The following is a 19,720-nucleotide window of genomic DNA, read 5'->3' as shown; positions in this document are numbered from 1 at the left end:
CCTGGAGGCAGGATCGACCAGGGCGTGGGGCCGGGACTTTGTGCCACGTCGCACCCTTCACTCGTGTTGACATTACCTCCAGCCACGTAAGCCGTCGGCCCTGAATTCTCTCTGCGAAAGCGCCATTCATTCGTAAAGCAAAGGGAACCGGGTGCCCGCGCGCAATAAATGTTGGAAAAGATGTCCAGCTTCCCTCTTGGCCTCCAGAGAGCTCAGGAGTCCCGGATTCCACCCCACCCACCACCCTCATGCCTATTTAGAGATCAGTGTAAATTCTGTTCATGCTGGACTTTCCTGCTTTTTACGCATGGGTTGCTACTAAGGGTGGGAGAGGCTTCAGATTCAGATTCATTCACTGGCTTTCGAATGAGTGAGGCTGACATGAAGCTCATAAAAAAAAACTCGCTTCCTCCACTTCTCCTTGGAAAACGGCTCCTTAAATCGGCAGCCACGAATTATACCCTTCCTTTTAAAAAATATAAATTCCCATGGCGGGAAGACTCTGTCTCCCATTTAACCCAACTCTTCGGGCAGCAGTGATCTCGAGCTATAGCACCTGAATTTCCTGGAAAGGAAACACGCCCATTTGCAGACGCAAAAGAGAGAAAACGAAACCATCTCTCTCTTCCGGGCGAGGCAGCAGCCATGGCTGCTTCTGGGGGTCCCGAGCAGGATCTCTGAGAGGAAGTTACTTGCCCCATCTGCCTGGAGTGTTTCAGGGATCCGGTGATCATCCCGGAGTGCGGGCACAACTTCTGCCGATCCTGCCTGATCCAGTGCTGGGGGGAATCCGAGGGAGAGGCTTCCTGCCCTCAGTGCAGGGAAATCATTCAGCACAGGAACCTCATCCCCAATCGGCCGCTGGCAAATGTTTTGGAAAAACTTACACTCGGGAAACTCCGTCTTCATGGGGGAAAGGGGGCCGAAGGAAAGGGGAAGATCTGCGAGAAGCACCAGGAGCCCCTGAAGCTCTTCTGCAAGGAGGACGAAAGCCCCATCTGTGTCGTGTGTATTGCGTCCAAGGAGCACAAAAGCCACGAGGCGATTCTTCTGGAAGAGGCTTTCGAGGAGTACAAGGTAAGAAATCTCTCTGGATTTCCTTTGGGTTTGATGAGGGCGAAATAGCTACAGAGAAGGGGGTTTTGCAGGACAATGTTTTAATATATTCTCCCCCTCCTGCAGACAAAGAGTCTCTTGTCAGTAAACTTCTGAAACTCTGTTCAATTTATTTTTACCGTTCTGGGGATTACAGTGCCCCTAATGTCCCCCTGCAGGAGAAACTCACCCCCAGTTCATCCTCTGGAAGCAGCTCCCTTAGGAAAGGGCTGGAGGGAGGAGCAATGGAGGTGGCAGGGATAGAATCACAGAATGGTGGAGTTGGAAGGGACCCTGAGGGCCATCTAGTCCAACCCCCCGCAATGCAGGAATTCTGCCCACAGCCGTCCCTGGTTGGGCTCCAACCACCAACCTTCTGGTTGACAGCCAGACACACTGACCCATTGCGCCACAGGCTCCCAGGATGACGAAGGCAAAGACCACAGTCTTTGGGGCAGGGAGCAAGCATCTGATTCAACTTTCCTGTTATTATGAATACTAAAACTCCAACAAAGAAAAACAACAACCAAAGTTTGATTTTCTTTTCTTTTCAGGGACAGATAAGCAGCTGCCTAGACAATGTGAAGAAGGAGAGAGAGAAAATTCTGGAATTTAAAGCGGGCACAGAAAAGGAAAGTCAAGACCTGCTTGTAAGCATTATTTTTATTTAAGGTGAAAAATGTTATGCAGTAGTACCTCGTGTTACACAACCCTCTGGTTATGTAAACTTCAGGATGCGAACATGGCAAACCCAGAAGTATTTTTCTGGGTTTCACTGCGCGCATGCGCAGAAGCGGCCTATCACGCACATGCGCAGAACAGGCACCTCCAGTTGCTGAAACTTTGAGATCCGGCTGGAGCTCCGGAATGGATCCCATCCGCAACCCGGAGGTAATACTGTAGTATAATATCTGGGGAAAAATGAAGATGGAATACAGAAAGAAGTTTACAGTATTTTTGAACAGTCTGATCACACACAGGGCATGAAAGACCATTTGAAGGTGGGGGTGGGCTTGTAAATTTTTATGAAACTCTTTTCCTGCTGGAGTGATCTCTCTAAAATGGCAGACATGCCCTTCCAAGTGAATTCTAATAACTGGTCTCTTCATCCTGCAGTATTATGCCTAATATTGGCCTGGTTTTCTCCTCCTCTTTCTCTTTTTGCTGGTGCAGAAGCAAACAAAATCAAAATCTGGGAAAATAAATATGAAATACAGAAAGAGGTTTATTTTTGAATGGTCTGATCTCCCACAGAGCCTGAAAGACCATTTAAAGGAGGGGTTGGGCTTGCAAGTTTTTGTTGGGTTTGGAACTTAACAGGTTAAGTTGTTCCCATGATGCCTCAACATTCTGACGTCAGCTTTAGAAGCTGGGAGGAGTCTGGGAGGAGTTACGCTCTGTTCCTCTCTGGTCTCTGTGAGAAAGAGGTCGCAGTTCGTCATGGCTGAGGTGAGCCCAGGAGATTCCTGGGGAATGTCGGAATAAAGAACTGAAATGGACAAACCTGGTCTCTGTGTGTTTGTCTGAAGCTAAGTGAAGCTACGTGACAGTTTTCACCGCTGTGTTCAACTCTGCTGAGGCGTGACTGGAGAGCTACTGGAGACGGAGCTGAGTGGCGCAGCGGAAGCGCGCCGGGCATAAAGAGCTAATTGTGGACCGTAAATCAATTAGCGGGGGTCACGCCAAACCAATAAATCAATTCCACAGGTTATGGACCCTTAATCACCGATCGTAAAACTGTCACAGCAACGGAGCTGCCGGAATGCGTTTGAAGTCTGCGGTCTGAAGCAGAGACGCTGGCAGGAGTTTTTGCCTGTGCTGAGAGCTGAGTGCTGGGAGCTGAAGAGCAGCTGGAAAATCGTTTCTCCACGGATGGGTGCCGGAGGAGCTTGTGATCTGTGAGTACAGCTTGGGGCCCCTTGGGAGAACGGAAGACAATGGCAGACAGCCAGGTCTTGGAGGACGTTCCGATTGAACAGCTCACTCTAAGAAGTTGGGCAAGGGCGTAAAGTCAGCAAGGGCTGCCTGGGATGTGCTGTGAAGCTTCAGCAGGAGGCCAGAGCCCTGGAGAAAGCATTGAGAAAAGCCTAGAGATGGCTGGAGCCCCTGTTCCTGATGTTTTAGCCTCAAGGAGTGCTAGTGAGCAGATTGGGGGGGGCGAAGAATTCCAAAGGCAAGTGTAAAGGCTTGTCCACTGTGCGTGCTGGAGTGGAATGTCAACAAAGCAGGTTCCCAGAAAGCCGCAGTGGGAGCCAGGCCAGAGGGGGCGGAGCTGGCAAGGAGTGCTTTTCCGGAAGAAGGAGAAGGAAGCCAGCTGGGAGGAGCCCCGGGCAGTGTTTTTCCACTGGAGTTCGTCGTTGCTGCCCATGGAGAGCGGAGACAGCTGGGCAGGAAGGTCCCAAGGTCAACCAGCTGAGTTCCCATGGGAGTCAGTCTCGGAGAGGAGGCCAGCGTGGGAACGCAAGGGAAAGACGTGGTTCAGACGCTGGGGAGGGTTGTTTTCTTATCACTGCTTCTATGGCAACTGTGAAGAACAACTCCAGCCAGGACACGGTGACACGCTGAGTTTTGAATACTGCTTTTGGTCAGCACCTGCTAAGCGAGCCTGCTGGCGAAATGCGGAACTGCAGGGCTGTTTCAACAGGACACAACTGTGATGTTAGCAGACGGAATGAGAAAGTCGGTTTCTGCTGTGGCTAACATGTTTTTTTCTCCTTTACAGGAGGAGCTAGAGGTCTACGTTGGGGGGAAACAAGTGGCCAACGTGAAAAGGGGGCAGAACAATCTCTTTGTTCTGGAGTCACCTCTGGAGGGTGGTGGGAATGCTGGAAAAGCACAGGCGCAGTGTGCTAAGGTTCCCAGTCATGTGCAAAAGCTGCACAGGTGCACAAAAGGGTACAAACTCCGGAAATGTGGGAGGTCCCTAGGGTGCAGGGCATGCAAGGGTGCACAGGTACATGGTTTTCCCGGGTTTGGGAGGGTAGCCAAAGAGCCCTTTGAGCTCTTTGAGGCAGGTGGTCCAAAGGTTCAGGAAATGATCTTCTGTGGATATGATCCTGCAACCAATGGGTGGAAGTTTGCATACCCAGAGGGTGATCAAACCAAGCTGCTGGTCAGTAAGCAGGCTGAGTTCTGTGAACAGGATGGGTGTTCAAGACTCAGGGATAGTTCTGATTTTCTCTCAGAATGTCTGTCTGATTCTGAGGAGGAAAGGGAGCCAGAGGCTGATCCCGGTGATAGGGACCAGGTCCAGGATCAGGGTTCAGAACCCGGTGATGGGGACCAGGTCCAGGATCAGGGTTCAGGGCAGGTCTGGGCATCTCCAAAGGTTGTGAAAGGAGTGTCCAGGTGTGAGGCTTCATCTCCGGTTAGCGTAATGGAGAAAGCTCACAAACAGGGTGTCAAGTCAGAGGGGGAAGGATCTGACGGAGAAGACACAACTGCTGGCCCAAATGGGTCAGTAGGGTATCAGGTCACAAGTGCGTGGAAAAGTGTCGCACAGTGTGATTCTGGGAGTGTTGAAGGGGTTCAACAGGTGCCTGGGAAAGATGCCGGGAAGTGGCATAAGGCAAAGGGGAAGGTGTTGAACTCAAAAAGGTCTTGTCAGAATGGTTCGGCAAGAGGGGGTGTTGGGTTTGGAACTTAACAGGTTAAGTTGTTCCCATGATGCCTCAACATTCTGACGTCAGCTTTAGAAGCTGGGAGGAGTCTGGGAGGAGTTACGCTCTGTTCCTCTCTGGTCTCTGTGAGAAAGAGGTCGCAGTTCGTCATGGCTGCGGTGAGCCCAGGAGATTCCTGGGGAATGTCGGAATAAAGAACTGAAATGGACAAACCTGGTCTCTGTGTGTTTGTCTGAAGCTAAGTGAAGCTACGTGACAGTTTTCACCGCTGTGTTCAACTCTGCTGAGGCGTGACTGGAGAGCTACTGGAGACGGAGCTGAGTGGCGCAGCGGAAGCGCGCCGGGCATAAAGAGCTAATTGTGGACCGTAAATCAATTAGCGGGGGTCACGCCAAACCAATAAATCAATTTAACAGTTTTTACGAAGCTCTTTCTCTGCTGAATATGTCAGAAGTGGCCTTCCAAGGGAATTGGGATAACTGGCCTCTTTATCCTGCAAGAGCAGACTAGATGCCTGATATTGGCCCACTGTTCTCTTTTTTCAATCGCTTTGCTGCAGAAACAAACAGGTGCAGAGAGGGAAAAGATGGTGGCTGAGTTCAGGCGACTGCACCAGTTTCTGGAAGAACAGGAGAAACGTATTCTGGCCCAGATGGCAGAAGTGGAGAAGGAGATTGCAGCCAAAAGGGAGGCGCACCTGGCCAGACTCTCCAGGGAACTCTCCTCTCTTGACAGCCTCATCCGGGAGATGGAGGAGAAGCTTCAGGAACCAGCGAGTGAACTCCTTCAGGTGAGGCCTCATCCTGATGTGACAGGGTGGAGTGTGCTGCTTCAGACTACAGGCATTTCTTAGTCCTTCCCCACATAAAAATACTGTTGTCAGAGGAACAAGCAGTACATGACATAGCAGCTAACTCCGAGAGGCCAAGGTCCCTTAGACTGCCCAATAAAATATTTGAGGGGGCCAGCCCCCCCCCCACCAATAATGGGCATTTCTATTGAAATGGGGTTTGTGTGCTGCATCTTGTGATTGATTATGTGGGGCGTAGCTTACCTGCCCACCCCCCAATATCTTCTTCAAGTTGTCACTAGATCAAAGCACAGGCCCTTTCTGTCCTGCTTCCTGTTCTTTCATTGGCCAACCAGAGGTCTCAGGGAAGCCCACAAGCCAATAGGGCTCTGTATTCAATTAACCTTTACTCAGAGTAGACTATCTTAGGTCCATTCATTTCAGTGTGCCTGAGTAAAAGCGAGTTGAAAACAACCGACACAGGCATTCCAAATTGGCACTGCAACATCTTTTCATTCAGATGCTGTCTTGTGTCCAGCCAGAGAGGGGGTGACCTATTATTATTATTATTATTATTATTATTATTATTATTATTAAAATAAGTTTGTGTACCACCCAATACCCACAGGTCTCAGGGTGGTTCATAGGATATGATTGAGTGCGGGATGTACATAGCAGTGAACCGATTAGTTGCATGTGAACACGGAACCAGCATGCGCTGCAGGGCAAAATGGCAAATCAGGGAGGTGGGATTGAATCTCTCAGGTGTTCGGGTGACTTGGTCAAAAGAGAAGAAAGGGGCCTTTTATTAGTCATCACTGGAATGGCTGACTTTTGCCATCTGATGGTTATTCCAAAATTATATGGCGTAGTGTATTTTATTGGGGGTCTTTTGTTTTGTGCTTGGCTAACCTCTCTCTGCTTCAGCTGCTTAGTATAACTGACCGCAGGGCTCTCTGCAGAAATGGCTCCACGGATATATTTTTCTTTCCTTCTTTCCAGGATATCAGAAGCTTCTTGCAGAGGTAAGTGATGGAAATCTACTGCTTTAAGATAATGTACAGTGGTACCTCGGGTTACATGCACTTCAGGTTACATACGCTTCAGGTTACAGACTCCGCTAACTCAGAAATAGTACCTCAGGTTAAGAACTTTGCTTCAGGATGAGAACAGAAATTGGGCTCTGGTGGCGCAGCTGCAGCAGGGGGCCCATTAGCTAAAGTGGTGCTTCAGGTTAAGAACAGTTTCAGGTTAAGGATGGACCTCCAGAACGAATTAAGTACTTAACCCGAGGTACCACTGTATTGGGAAAGTTCCTGTTTAACAAGTGAGAAACTCACTCTCCAGTTCCTCCTTCCGGAGATAGCTTAGGACTCCACCGTCCATTTCACAAAATCACAGACAAAAGTAGAGACATATTTTTGTGGTAGTTTGTTGCTACAATCACAGACAGGAAGCCGTTCCCCATTGCATATTTCTGAAGGTCCATTTCTGTGATGGATTCATTTACTCTGCAACTGATACAAAAAAGGGGGACACCCCAAAGGTGCTTGTAAATATCTTCACTATAACTTACCCTTAAATATTCAGTGTATTTCAGGCTCCTGCAGTTTCTTCCTCAGCCATAAGAAGGTGAGAAAGGGCCCTGCTGGATCAGGCCAGTGGTCCATCTAGTCCAGCATCCTGTTTTCACAGTGACTAACCAGAAGCCAGTGGGAAACCAGTGGGCAGGATCTGAGCCCCAGAGGACACTCTGCTCTGGTGGTTTCAGCAACTGGAGTTCAGAGGCACCACTGCCTTTGACTCAGCCAACGTGAAGAGTAGCCGCTGAGAGCCTTCTCCCCCAAACACCTACAACATGTTCAAAAATTCAAGAATTTTGAAAATCTTGCATGTTTAGAAAATACTGCTTTAATTTCTAATATTTTCTCCATTTTTAAAATATAACCACTGTGCTAAAATACATTTATAATGTTAATTGCAAAAGCCATTCTAAAGCATTCTGAACTTCCTTATATTTCAGAAATGCACATACCAGATCTATTTTGTTTTCCTCATTAATCACTTGAAATGCTTCACTAAAACTGGTGTAGTCCTAAAATCTCTGCATAAGGACCCAGTATGGTTCACTTTTCTTAAAAAAATAATAATGGGTATATATCAGCTTCTTTATCTTCAATCTCCTATTCATATATTTCATTCAAAATTCAAAAGCAGGTGTATTTCGGTTTTCCTTCAACTTCTTAGATGCTTTCTAGATCCACACGTCAGCTAGATGCTCCTTTTTGCCGTAGGAAAACCCTGCTCCCAAGTCTTCATGATATTTCCATGGTGCATTTATCATCAGGATGAGACACCTGTCTTCTCAGAAAGCTCCTTGCATTGGAAGGATGGTGGCTTCACTTTGTTCTCCTCCTCCCAGGTCTCAGGAGAAGGAGAAATAAAAGAATCCTCCTGTGGCTTTTCCTCCTGCCCTGAAGTGGAGGATCTGGGACTTCAAAGATATAAATCCCTTCCTGAAGGGTGTCATGAAGAAATTCAGAGGTAGTAAAGATGGGTTGAAAATATTTTGTACTGGATATTTAGAATTGTTCATGAAAGACTCCAGCTCATTAGCAGTGCTAGGAAAATGGAATGTTTATTTATTTATTCTTTTCAATATCTAGAAGTCACACTTTCCTATGTAGATGACTCACAACTGATTTTCCTTAGGCAATTGAAAGGGGATGGTAAAGGGAGTCATGAAGAAATTCAGAGGTAGTAAAGAAGGGCTGAAGGGGACGCGGGTGGCGCTGTGGGTTAAACCACAGAGCCTAGGGCTTGCTGATCAGAAGGTTGGCAGTTCAAATCCCCGCAATGGGGTGAGCTCCCGTTGCTCAGTCCCTGCTCCTGCCCACCTAGCAGTTTGAAAGCACGCCAAAGTGCAAGTAGGTACCGCTCTGGCGGGAAGGTAAACGGCGTTTCCATGTGCTGCTCTGGTTTGCCAGAAGTGGCTTAGTCATTCTGGCCACATGACTGTTGGGATACTGCCAGGCAGATAAAGCCCATCATGACTCCATGTCGCCTCCGGACGATCCATCGATCTCCCGTAGATACAGTATCAGCAATTAGCGACACGAGCCCCAGAAATAGTTTCCCACATTCCAGAGCTCTTGCACGCTCTATCAGCAGAGTTCGCACAGCGAAAGACGCACTCAGGAGAGCATATTTACAAGTTTATTCAGCGTTGGTCAGAACAAAGAAAAAACATGACTGCCTGCTTCAGTGTCTCAGACACAGAGAGAGAAACGAAAGCAAGAGACAAAACATAAACTTCCTGTGAAGAGGAAATACGCAGACTCTGTGACTCACAAAGCCTGCTCCCTTTTAAGGTGAAACGGAAATATCCTAAGCCCAAGCCAGGGAAAAGCATTACTTTACTGCTGTACGCCGGCTCCCTCAGCCAGTAAAGCGAGATGAGAACTGCAACCCCAGAGTCGGCTACGACTGGACCTAATGGTCAGGGGTCCCTTTACCTTTACCTTAAAGAAGGGCTGAAAGTACTTTGTACTGGATGTTTAGAAGTGTTCATGACAGGCCCCAGGTCATACGGAATATTAGCCATGCCTGGAAAATAGAAGGCTTATTTATTTATTCTCTTTCAATATCTAGAAACCACACTTTGCTATGTAGATGACTCACAACTGATTTTATTTAGGCAATTGAAAGAGGAGGATAAACCCTTCTTGCTGGGCTCTGGAAGCTCCTGCGAGATCTTGGGGGAGCCTCCCAGATTCCAGTCAGCAAGGTAAAGGGCTTGAAAGCTCTTGCCATGAAGGGTTTGGCCACCGTGCAAATCGCTTTTAAGACCTTACTTGGTTCTGAGAGGCTCCTGCGAGATCTCAAGGGACCGTTTTGAGATCTCTGATGGCAGGGGTGATTCCAGGAGTCATTCTGACTTTGCACGATCTGCCTTTATGCACAATCTTCAGGAATGTAAGCCTCCCTCAAGTGGTGAGTGTCTGTAAAAAGTTGTACTTGAACTCTTCACATCTCTCAGCCAGGCTTTGGGTGCTTTCACACATCTCACTTTTCGGGCATTTCACCTGTTTCTTTGGCCCTGAGATTGATGTAAGGGGGGCAGAAGGAGAGAGGAGGGCTGTCCAGGAGCCAGCCAGGAACAGAGGGGACTGGGGCTGAGGCCTCCTGTCCTGGAACAGGCATGTCTGGACCTTGTTGTTGATGGGGAGATCTTCTGGGGGTCCTGCTCCTCCTCCCAAGATTTGGGCAGGACTGACCTTTGACATCACCCCTGCCCTGGTTATGCAGGGATAGCCAGTATGGAGACCTTCAAATAGTTTTAACTACAACTCCCATAATCTCCAGATGTCATGGCCAGTGGTTAGGGAGGATGGGACTTGTAGTCCACAACACCTGGCTACTATCTCATGAGCTCATATTGTTCATTCCAGGTTTGTTGTCTGAATGATGGTGTGATGCTAAATCTCTGTTCCCTTTTCTCTCCCAGACACTGTGGAATATGGACTTCAGCTGCGAAAAGGTACATTTCCGGGTGAAGCACAGACACTAATTAGGGAGAGATGGGATCCGCATCTCAAAAGACCAGGCCACTGCACCTCTTCCGTCCATGCCGTATTTTCCCTTATTTCCCAGAGGCATCTGTTCCGTGAGAGCAGCTTGCTGGGCTACAGGGGCTCATGGCCTGATCCTGCAGACTCTTAGGAAGCCCACAGCCCAGGATGGCTGGCTTTTCTGTGCCGAATCTCAATAAGACACAGGGGTGGTGTGAAGCCAAAGGCTCCCGGCACATGAGGGGGAAATATCCCTTTGAGCCATACAAGATCCCCACCCCTTTTATGTAAGAGTGGGAAATGCATGAACACAAATAGCTCAGAAAATGGCTGCAACAACCTTTGGGGGCTAGAAGGTGAATGGGTTCTGGTGTCAGTGGAGGGAGCTGGGGGCTGCCTGAGTGTGAACTGCAGTGGTTCAGCGTCCCTGCAAGATTGGGGGTCTTCCCTCAGCTTTTGTATTGGAGGGGAGACATGACTTCTCTGCTAAAACAAGAGAAAGTTGAGTAAACCTAAAAGAGCAGGGCAGAATTACACCACAGACCAGGGGAAAAGGCTCAATGGCAAGATAGAAGTCCAGTCTGGCCTGATTCTGGACACCACAAAAAGGGAATCATAAGAGCTGGAAAAGATGTAAAAATGGCAGCATAAAGGAAACTCTTATTTACCTTTAAAATCATATTCTGGGATTCTTTTAGAAAACACTTAGTAAAATACATAAAAGTTAATCAATACAATAAACTTGAAAAACACATTACATTTAACAAAACAAAAAACTAATAGCAGCACTGGCAACATCCAATATCCCACATAATTTCCAAAGTGCAAAAGTGTGTTTTTAAAAAGAAATCACTTGATTACTTTCCGTAACGTGGCAGGGGTAGGGAGGACTGCAGAGCAGATCTTCTTTCTAATGTCCACCAGCCTGACCAATTTTTAAATTGGTTTCTCGTGATGCTTCCACTGCCCCCCTTTTCCATAAATGTGAGGAACAGTGAAGAAAAAGATGAATTATATAGCCAAATCAGGTCTGGGGAGCCAGGATGGGGTCTTTGCATTGAAGGTGACAAATGTGTGTGTGTGTGTGTGTGTGTGAATGCATTAACGATTAACACAATTCATAGGAAAAGAAAGCCATTCATATCAACGATGTAATAGAACCATCAATATTCTGCGTTGCTCTAACCAAACTGCAAGCTAAAATTGAGTTTGTTCTTGGCTAACTGCTTATAGTTTTCCTGGGGGAAACAAACCATAGGCCCAAACACCTGCCAGGGACTCCTGCATCACACTGCAGAACATGGAATGGAGTCCCTCAGATGGTGGTAGACTCTTCATCTTTGGAGGTTTTTAAGCAGAGGTTGGGTGGCCCCCTGTCGTGCATGCTTTAGTTGGGATCCCTACATAGCAGGGGGTTGGACTAGAGGACCCTTCTGCCATGAACTGTGGGTTTGGCCTTAGACAAGCCACTGTCTCTCAGCTTCAGTCCTCCCATCTGAAAAATGGCCATAGTAAGATTGACTTAACTTACTGGGAACTTGCAAGGGTTCTATGTAGAGAATGTGTGTTAAGTACTTCAAACACTTGAAAGAACTGCAAATATTTCAAGAATCATTAAGAACCTGTCTTGAATGCAGAGCCATGGAGACCCTGTTCATTTCAGAGCGGATGCTATTTCTGTCATGTACCTAAAACAGAGTCAGCTTCCCCGTTGACGTCGTTTCTCTTCTCTTTCCTCCTCTGCCCCCACAGAAAACGTAACTTTGGATCCAGACACAGCAAATCCTTACCTCATCCTGTCTGAGGATCGAAAGAGTGTGAGAGATGGAGAAGTGCGTAGACGCCTGCCGAACAACCCTGAGAGATTTGACACACATGGCGATGTGCTGGGATGTGAGGGTTTCACATCAGGCAGACATTTCTGGGAGGTCATTGTGGGAAGAGAGGAGGGGTGGGGGGTGGGGGTGGCCAGAAAGTCTGTGAAGAGGAAGGGTGATTTAGGTTTTGATACTACGGAAGGGATCTGGGGTTTGGGGAAGTGGGACGGTGGGTACAAGTTATGCTCCCCCTATGAGGACCCTGTTCCAAGTGAGGAGCCTGAGAGGATCCGAGTGACCCTGAACTGTGAAGGGAGACGGGTGTCCTTTTACGATGCAGATACAGCAGCCCTTCTCCATGCAGATACAGCAGCCCCCTTCTCAGGAGAGACCCTCCAGCCCTACTTTTATGTGAGCGAGAAAGCGAACCTGAGACTCTCTTGACTGAAGGTGCAGACAGACAAGCATATATTCACTGTCATCATGGCACATTCAGTCTCCTCTTCAGGACTGAGCTGACAGGCACTTCAGGAGAAACCATATTTGCAGAACGGTGATTGGCCATCCCTTGTGTCAATCATGATGCAACTCTCCCTTCTCAGGCCAGCTTTGTAAATGACACTGATTGATTGGGTCCCCTGTCAGTCCCCAAACTTGCCTGTTTTCTCTCCCTTGGGAATAGGCTACTTCTGTCAGTGCAGGAGGTGCAAAGGGGGAAAGAAGCAAGAAAATAATTTAGGAAACAACAGCAACACACACCCCCTGCAATATTCCTGTTTTGATGTTCTCTCTCCAACCTCCAACTTGAGTTTTCTAGAGACAATACCATCATCTTTTATGAATAAAACCAGAATTATGCACGGGCATCACTTAAAACCTTCCTCAGCCTCAATCCCTTTCTCAGATTCCCTTTCCTTCCCCAAAACCTCCACTGACCATGAATGGAAGTTCCAAAATCCCCCCCCCTTTTTTTTTCTTTTTTTTTTGCTGCTACTCAGGGAAGCTTATGTGGCAATATAGCAAAATCAGAGACCTGTTTGCTAGTCGGTCCAGAACGCACAACTTACTTGTGTGATTGCAGCCTGGAGCACTTTGTCTAAACAAATTAATAAATAAATAAATAGAAAGAGGGTGAGAGATGGGAAAACCTCTTGGAAGGGACTGTGTGAGATCTCACAAGAGTCTCCAAAGCCCAGAAGGCAATTGGGGGGGGGCGCTTTGGCAGTGGGAGAAAGGGTTTCTAAGTCCACCTTGCTTACTGGCCTCTACAAAGGTTGCATAAAGCTCTCAAGATCTCTGGCTTCGGACACGTAGGGATGGTTGCTTGGGGCGCATTTTCGGGGGTCTTCCTGACTTATCCAATATTGCTTTTGCATTCTGACCCCAGAAACATAATCCCCCCACAGGTTTTGGGCCTTGATGTAACAAAATCCCCTCTGACAGTGAAGAGCCTCTGTCAGAAGTTCTGAGGAGAGAACAGTGACAATCTAGAGGATTTTGGGGAGTGGGTTTTCCCCCTGTAAATTCCCATGTATACAATTATATTCTCCAAGGTGCTTTGTAGTGAACAGTCAGATACTTATCTGTATTTTTAGAGATCACCTCTTCTTTTTTTGTTTATACAGTGGTACCTCAGGTTACAGATGCTTCAGGTTACAGACTCCGCTAACCCAGAAATAGTACCTCGGGTTAAGAACTTTCGTTCAGGATGAGAACAGAAATCATGTGGTGGCAGCAGGAGGCCCCATTAGCTAAAGTGGTGCTTCAGGTTAAGAACTGTTTCAGGTTAAGAACAGACCTCCAGAATGAATTAAGTTCTTAACCAGAGGTACCACTATGTGTGTGTGTGTGTGTGTGTGTGTGTGTGTAAAATTTTGCAGCACAGGCACACACATTCATACAACTAAACATAAAAGTAGTAAAAGACAAGGTAAAAAGACATTAAAAGATAAAAGATAAGAATACTAGTGAAAAGAATAAGCAATATCAGCATAGCATACAAAAACTCATACAATACAAATAATAAACTATTGCTCCAGAAGCGGTTTAGTCCTGCTGGCCCCATGACCCAGAAAGCTGTCTGTGGACAAATGCTGTCTCTCCCGGCCTGAAAGGAAGATGAGTGCCGCAACCCCATACTTGCCTTTGACTGGACTTAACCATCCAGGGGTCCCTTACCTTACCTTACCTTTACCTTTTTATATTTCAATTATTTTCTTCCAGTTGACTTCCTTCATCCTCAGCACAGTTGCATTTTCATTTTTGATAAATTGTTTCCTCCTTTTTGTATATTTTTTACCCATCTTTATTTTTGTTTTTATTTTTTATTTGAGGGCACTGCTTTTTAAGGTAATCCCTGTATTTTCCCCATTCTTTTTGAAATTTTTGTTTGGGCTGCCCCCTAATTGCATCTGTCATTCTAGCCAATTCTATATAATCAAATAATTTATCTTGCCATTCTTTTCTTGTTGGTGTTATTTCTTTTTTCCAATATTTAGCAATTAATGTTTTCGCAGCTGTAGTACCATAAAGGAATATTTTCTTATTTTCTCTGGCTATATTCGTATCTAATATCCCCAATAAAAAAGCTTCTGTTTTCTTAACAAAGTTTTCTTTAAACATTTTCTTTAGCTCTTCGTATACCATGTCCCAAAAGCTTCCAATTTTGTCACATGTCCACCACACATGTAGTAGTGTCCCCTCTACAGTGGTACCTCGGGTTTAGTACTTAATTCGTTCCGGAGGTCCGTTCTTAACCTGAAACTGTTCTTAACCTGAAGCATCACTTTAGCTAATGGGGCTAACCCAAGGTACCACTGTACAAATTTAAATCAGGTAATGCCAATCCACCCCTATTTTTTTATCTATTAAAAGTTTATACTGCCAAATAAATTTTTTTATACTGCCAAATAAACTTTGATAGATCTTTTTGCCAAGATTTAAATCCCACCCCTCCAATGATTGGTATCATTTGAAATAAGAACATCATTTTAGGCAACACTTTCATTTTCACAACTGATATCCTGCCACACATTGCTTATCTTAACTACAAATTTCCAAATCTCTCTTGAATTATTTCCATATTTTTATATACCGTATTTTTTGCTCTATAACACGCACCTGACCATAACACGCACGTAGTTTTTAGAGGAGGAAAACAAGAAAAAAATATTCTAAACGAAACAGTGGATGTATGAGTTTTGTGGTTCATGCTGTGGCCACAGACATGTGATCTGACAGTGAGTTTGGAGTAGCCTAATGCAAAAATCCTGAGGATCCATGTGGATCTGTGCTTTGTAACCACATTTTAAGTGGGGAGGGAAGGAAAAGCACTCAAGGGACAAGGAGTACGCGTGGGGTGTGTGGAGAAGGATGCTGCTAATAATGAAGAAGAGGGGTTTAAGGGGAGAAGAAGCACGCGTGGGGTGGGTGGAGAAGGATGCTGCTAATAATGAAGAAGAGGGATATAAGGGGAGAAGGCTCCTTTCCCACTTTGCTCCTTTAAAGCAAGCAGGCTCTGCTTTTCTCCCTCCTCCCCGCTCATCCCTGGCTTAGCGAGCTGAAAAACTTTGCTGCTATGTAGCAAGCTGAGTGGGGAGGAGAGAGGGACAGAGAGCCTGCTTGCTTTAAAGGAACCAACCGGACAGGAGCCGCTTACACTTGTGTAAGCGGCTCCTCTCCTCTCCCGCTTTGCTCCTTTAAAGAAGCAGGCTCTCTGTCCCTTTCTCCTCCCCACTCAGCGGCTCTTCTCCCGCTTTGCTGTTTCAAAGCGAGCCACGGAGGAGGGAAGGAAGGGGAACCATGGATCCTCTGCTCACGACTGCAGCAGATCCCCCCCGCCACCCATAGGCATTCCCTCCATAACACGCACAGACATTTCCCCTTACTTTCTAGGAGGAAAAAAGTGAGTGTTATGGTGCAAAAAATACGGTAGTTATCCTTGAATAGGTTACTGTTTTTAATCGTCGGCCAAATTCCCAAGTACTTAGTTTGGTTTACTATTGTTAATCCTGATATCTTCTGCAGTTCTTCTTTTTCCTGCATTGACGTATTTTTGCTAACATATTGGTTTTATTCTTGTTTAGTTTAAATCCTGTCACTTTTCCTAATTAAAGAATCCTTTATATTATTTTTGGTACACTCTCTTCTGGATTTTTGGTAGTTAGGATCAGATCATCTGCAAAGGCCTTCATCTTATGTGATTCCTTTCCCACTGTTATACTTTTTATATTTTGATCTTACCTTATTGCGTTCACAATAAATACTAAAGGTGAAAGAGGACAGCCTTGCCTGCTCCCTTTACTTATCTTTAAATCTTCCATTATTTCAATATTAAGGATCAGTTTGGCTCTCTGGTTTCAATATATTGCCTCAATGCCTCTCTTAAAGTTTTCCCCGAGCCCTATTATTTCTATAGATTTTTTCATAAAGTTCCACAAGATATTATCTAAGGCAGGCACCCCCAAACTCAGCCCCCCAGATGTTTTGGGACTACAACTCCCATCATCCCTAGCTAACAGGACCTAGTGGTCAGGATGGTGGGAGTTGTAGTCCCAAAACATCTGGAGGGCTGAGTTTTGGAGTATCTGATCTAAGGCCTTCTCCTCATCACCTCTTCTTATCCTTTTGTATAACTGGAAGAATTTGTGGATATGTTTCATGTGCTAGCATGTTTGATTTTATTAAAGATTGTCCTTCTCATTGTTCCTATGTTGTTTCGAACTCAACAGTATAATGGCCCCATCCATTCCCCATGACACTTCTCCAGGGATTTTAAGAGGGTGATATCAGAGAAACCCTGTGCGGTAGAAGAGGCTGAACTGAGAGACTTAGAAAAAAGGAAACACATTAAAGTTTGTGGTCAAAAGGGATTTGAACCTGGGCCTTGTCACCCCAAGTCTGGGCACTCAGAATTTGAAATCTTAACAAGGATCCCTTCAGAGATTTGCTTGACAGCCCTTCCTGCAAAGTTCCTGTATGTGGAAGCTCATATTCAGACCTTCTTGTGTTTACCGTGAATGTCTGCAGGAGGAGTTGATCCAGTTTGAGTGGCTGATTTCAGGGGCTTCCCTGCATAAACTCATATTTTGCACCTGGGTCCATTTCTTGATCTCAGCATTCTGATTAAAAATGAAAGCAAATCCCCCAAGTCAGAAGTCTGCCCATCCCTTTATTTGTGGGAATCCCTCAACCAGGAGAGCAGTGAGCCTCAGCCGTACCTGCCATTTCAGCGAGAGAGCAGCTACCCTATTGACACCCTATTTCTTAAAATACAGTCAGTTGTGGGCAAAGTGAAGGGGGGGATGAAAAGAATGCCAATTATAATAGCTCCCCACCCCATTGTCAACAGAAGCATTGCAACCAGTGCCAAACAGATGGGGCAACAAATTGGCAGAGGCGTTTTCATTCAACATTTTTATCATGGTCTTCCGAATGGTAATTTGCAAGTCGGAAGAGGAAGTGAAGGCAGCACATCTTTCTAATCTCTTCTGAGCTCTATGGCACAAACAAGAAATCAAGCCTATAGCCCTGTGTCCTGGGATAAGTCCCTTTGAACTTACTGTTAAGTAGACATAGGAGTGCATTTTATTTTGTAGACAAAAAGGATTAGCTCACGGGTTTTGGTGATTGCCTAGAGAGAAAGGACTTGTTCATACAGCACATCATATGATTTTGGACACTAACTTAGACATCCTTTTAAAGTTGGTGAGACGAAAGGTTTGAGACCAAAAGCCCTTTCCTGTGGTTCGCCTCTACAACTTCAGCTGATTCAGAGGTAGACTGCCTCTGCCCCAGGAGGTTTCACTGAGCAGGATGCTGTGCTCTGGCAGCACCAGAAATGACTCCCCTCTGACCTGGCCAACTGCTGCCGCTGGGTCTGTGCAGGTAACAGTTATAATTACTTCATAATCATTAATACAGGCTTAATGAATACAAGCAAAACATAAAGGCAGTCTGTGGGCCTGAGGATAAAGGTAAAGGGACCCCTGACTGTTAGGTCCAGTCGTGGACGACTGGGGTTGCGGCACTCATCTCGCTTTATTGGCTGAGGGAGCCGGCGTACAGCTTCCGGGTAATGTGCCCAGCAGGACTAAGTCGTTTCCAGTGAACCAGAGCAGCGCACGGAAACGCCGTTTACCTTCCTGCCGGAGCGGTACCTATTTATCTACTTGCTCTGCGTGCTTTCGAACTGCTAGGTTGGCAGGAGCAGGGACCGAGCAACGGGAGCTCACCCCGTCGCGGGGATTTGAACCGCCGACCTTCTGATCAGCAAGGCCTAGGGTCTGTGGTTTAACCCACAGCGCCACCCGCGTCCTATGGGCTTGAGGATACCCACCCCCCAAAAGCTTTTCAATGTGTCTCCTCCGACACCTCAGCCCTTCAGCTCCGGACTGGACATCTCCAACTCCACGGATCTCCTGCCCTGTTCAAAGGGAAGTATGGTGTGGGAGACAGGGAAGAAAGGATCAAGGGCCCACAGCAGAGGGCGGTGGTGAAGGTGCCGTGTTCCAGCACTCCCTCCAACCTGAGGAACCAATATCCTATCAGCCAGCCCTGACTGGCGGTTAATGCCAGGTTGGCTGTGAATAAAGTTCCTCTCTTCCATGATTTGATTGGGGATGAGATAATAGGTAAAGGTAAAGGACCCCTGGACAGTTAAGTCCAGTCAAACGCAACTATGGGGTTGCGGCGCTCATCTCGCTTTCAGGCCAAGGGAGCTGGTGTTTGTCCACAGGCAGCTTTCCAGTGAAGAAGACAAATCAAATACGATACTCCTTTTCCTTATGGGAATGTCAGAGGAGCCCAGGTAGGAGTTTCAGTAGGCCGGAGGGAAACAGAACAATCGAGGCAAGTCGGAGCAAAGCGGCAGTTTCACCCGATCTTTATCTTCTGCTGCAGCAGGGTCTTTTCTTTCTTTTTTCTTCTTTTTTTCTTGCTGCAGCAGGGTCTTGACCCACTTATGCAAGATAGGCAAGAACCCTGAACAAAAGGATAAACACATATTTATAATTTCCCTCCTCAGGTGTCCCTCTCTCCTTCCCTTCCCCATCATGCGTGTCACAGAAATGTCAAGAGAGGAGGTGTCGGAGATAAGGTTACAGATAACTTTTACACGGGTGATGGTGGTTGATGTTTGAGTACTGTAGTTGATATTCATGTTTCCTTAACTACCTGGTGCTGGTGTCTGACCTTACTAATGACTATTTCCTCAGTGTCTTAGAAAAAGAAGTGACCTCATTCGACTCCTTTGCCTGGTTCTTTATCGCTAGCTGGCACAAATAGTCTTTTAAAAAAGAGTGCTTTAAAGAATGCAGCTTTTATTCTTTGAAGTCTTCGTCTCCAATCACCTCTGACACAGCTTTACACACCTCAAATGCAACCAACCAACAACCATCCCATATGCACAGTATATATATTTATAGCTGAAAGGCAGCATGTGTCATGCAGGCTTTGCCAATTCATGGTGGGCCTCAGTTCCTTTTGTTTCTTCGTTTAAAGAAACAGCAGCTACCTTTTAGGCCATGACATTTTGCTTCATAGGACAGATGCCAGACGCAATCGCTGAGCTGTGGACAACAACCCTTACTTGCAGTGCCTGGGTGTGAACAACTTCTCACCATCTTAGCTAGATGGGCCATTTTTGAGGGAGATGCTGCCCTTATTGGTGTCTGGTGTTTTATATAGTTTTGTGAATGGTTCATTCAATAAATGTGTGTGGATTTTATGAATGGATATAGTTTCCTTGCAGACCCGGTGGATGGAAGTGTGGGGCATACATCTTCGGAAATCAGACATTAGAAGGATTAATTCCTCAGTATACAGTGG

The 19,720-nt window shown here is 46.4% G+C and overlaps 1 pseudogene across 1 annotated transcript; it reads left to right on the top strand.

Moving 5' to 3' along the window:
- The first annotated feature begins 630 nt into the window (after window positions 1-630).
- Window positions 631-12,773, top strand: LOC308469219 (zinc finger protein RFP-like; annotated as a pseudogene). Its single transcript, XR_013991435.1, has 7 exons — window positions 631-1,077; window positions 1,650-1,745; window positions 5,275-5,505; window positions 6,508-6,530; window positions 7,928-8,049; window positions 10,013-10,045; window positions 11,829-12,773. The product of XR_013991435.1 is annotated as a zinc finger protein RFP-like (transcript).
- Window positions 12,774-19,720: the final 6,947 nt, after the last annotated feature.

This window comes from Podarcis pityusensis, assembly GCF_964106645.2.
Source record: "Podarcis pityusensis genome assembly, contig: HAP1_SCAFFOLD_398, whole genome shotgun sequence".
In the NCBI taxonomy this organism is placed as follows: domain Eukaryota; kingdom Metazoa; phylum Chordata; class Lepidosauria; order Squamata; family Lacertidae; genus Podarcis; species Podarcis pityusensis.
This window is presented reverse-complemented; position numbering and strand designations above follow the sequence as displayed.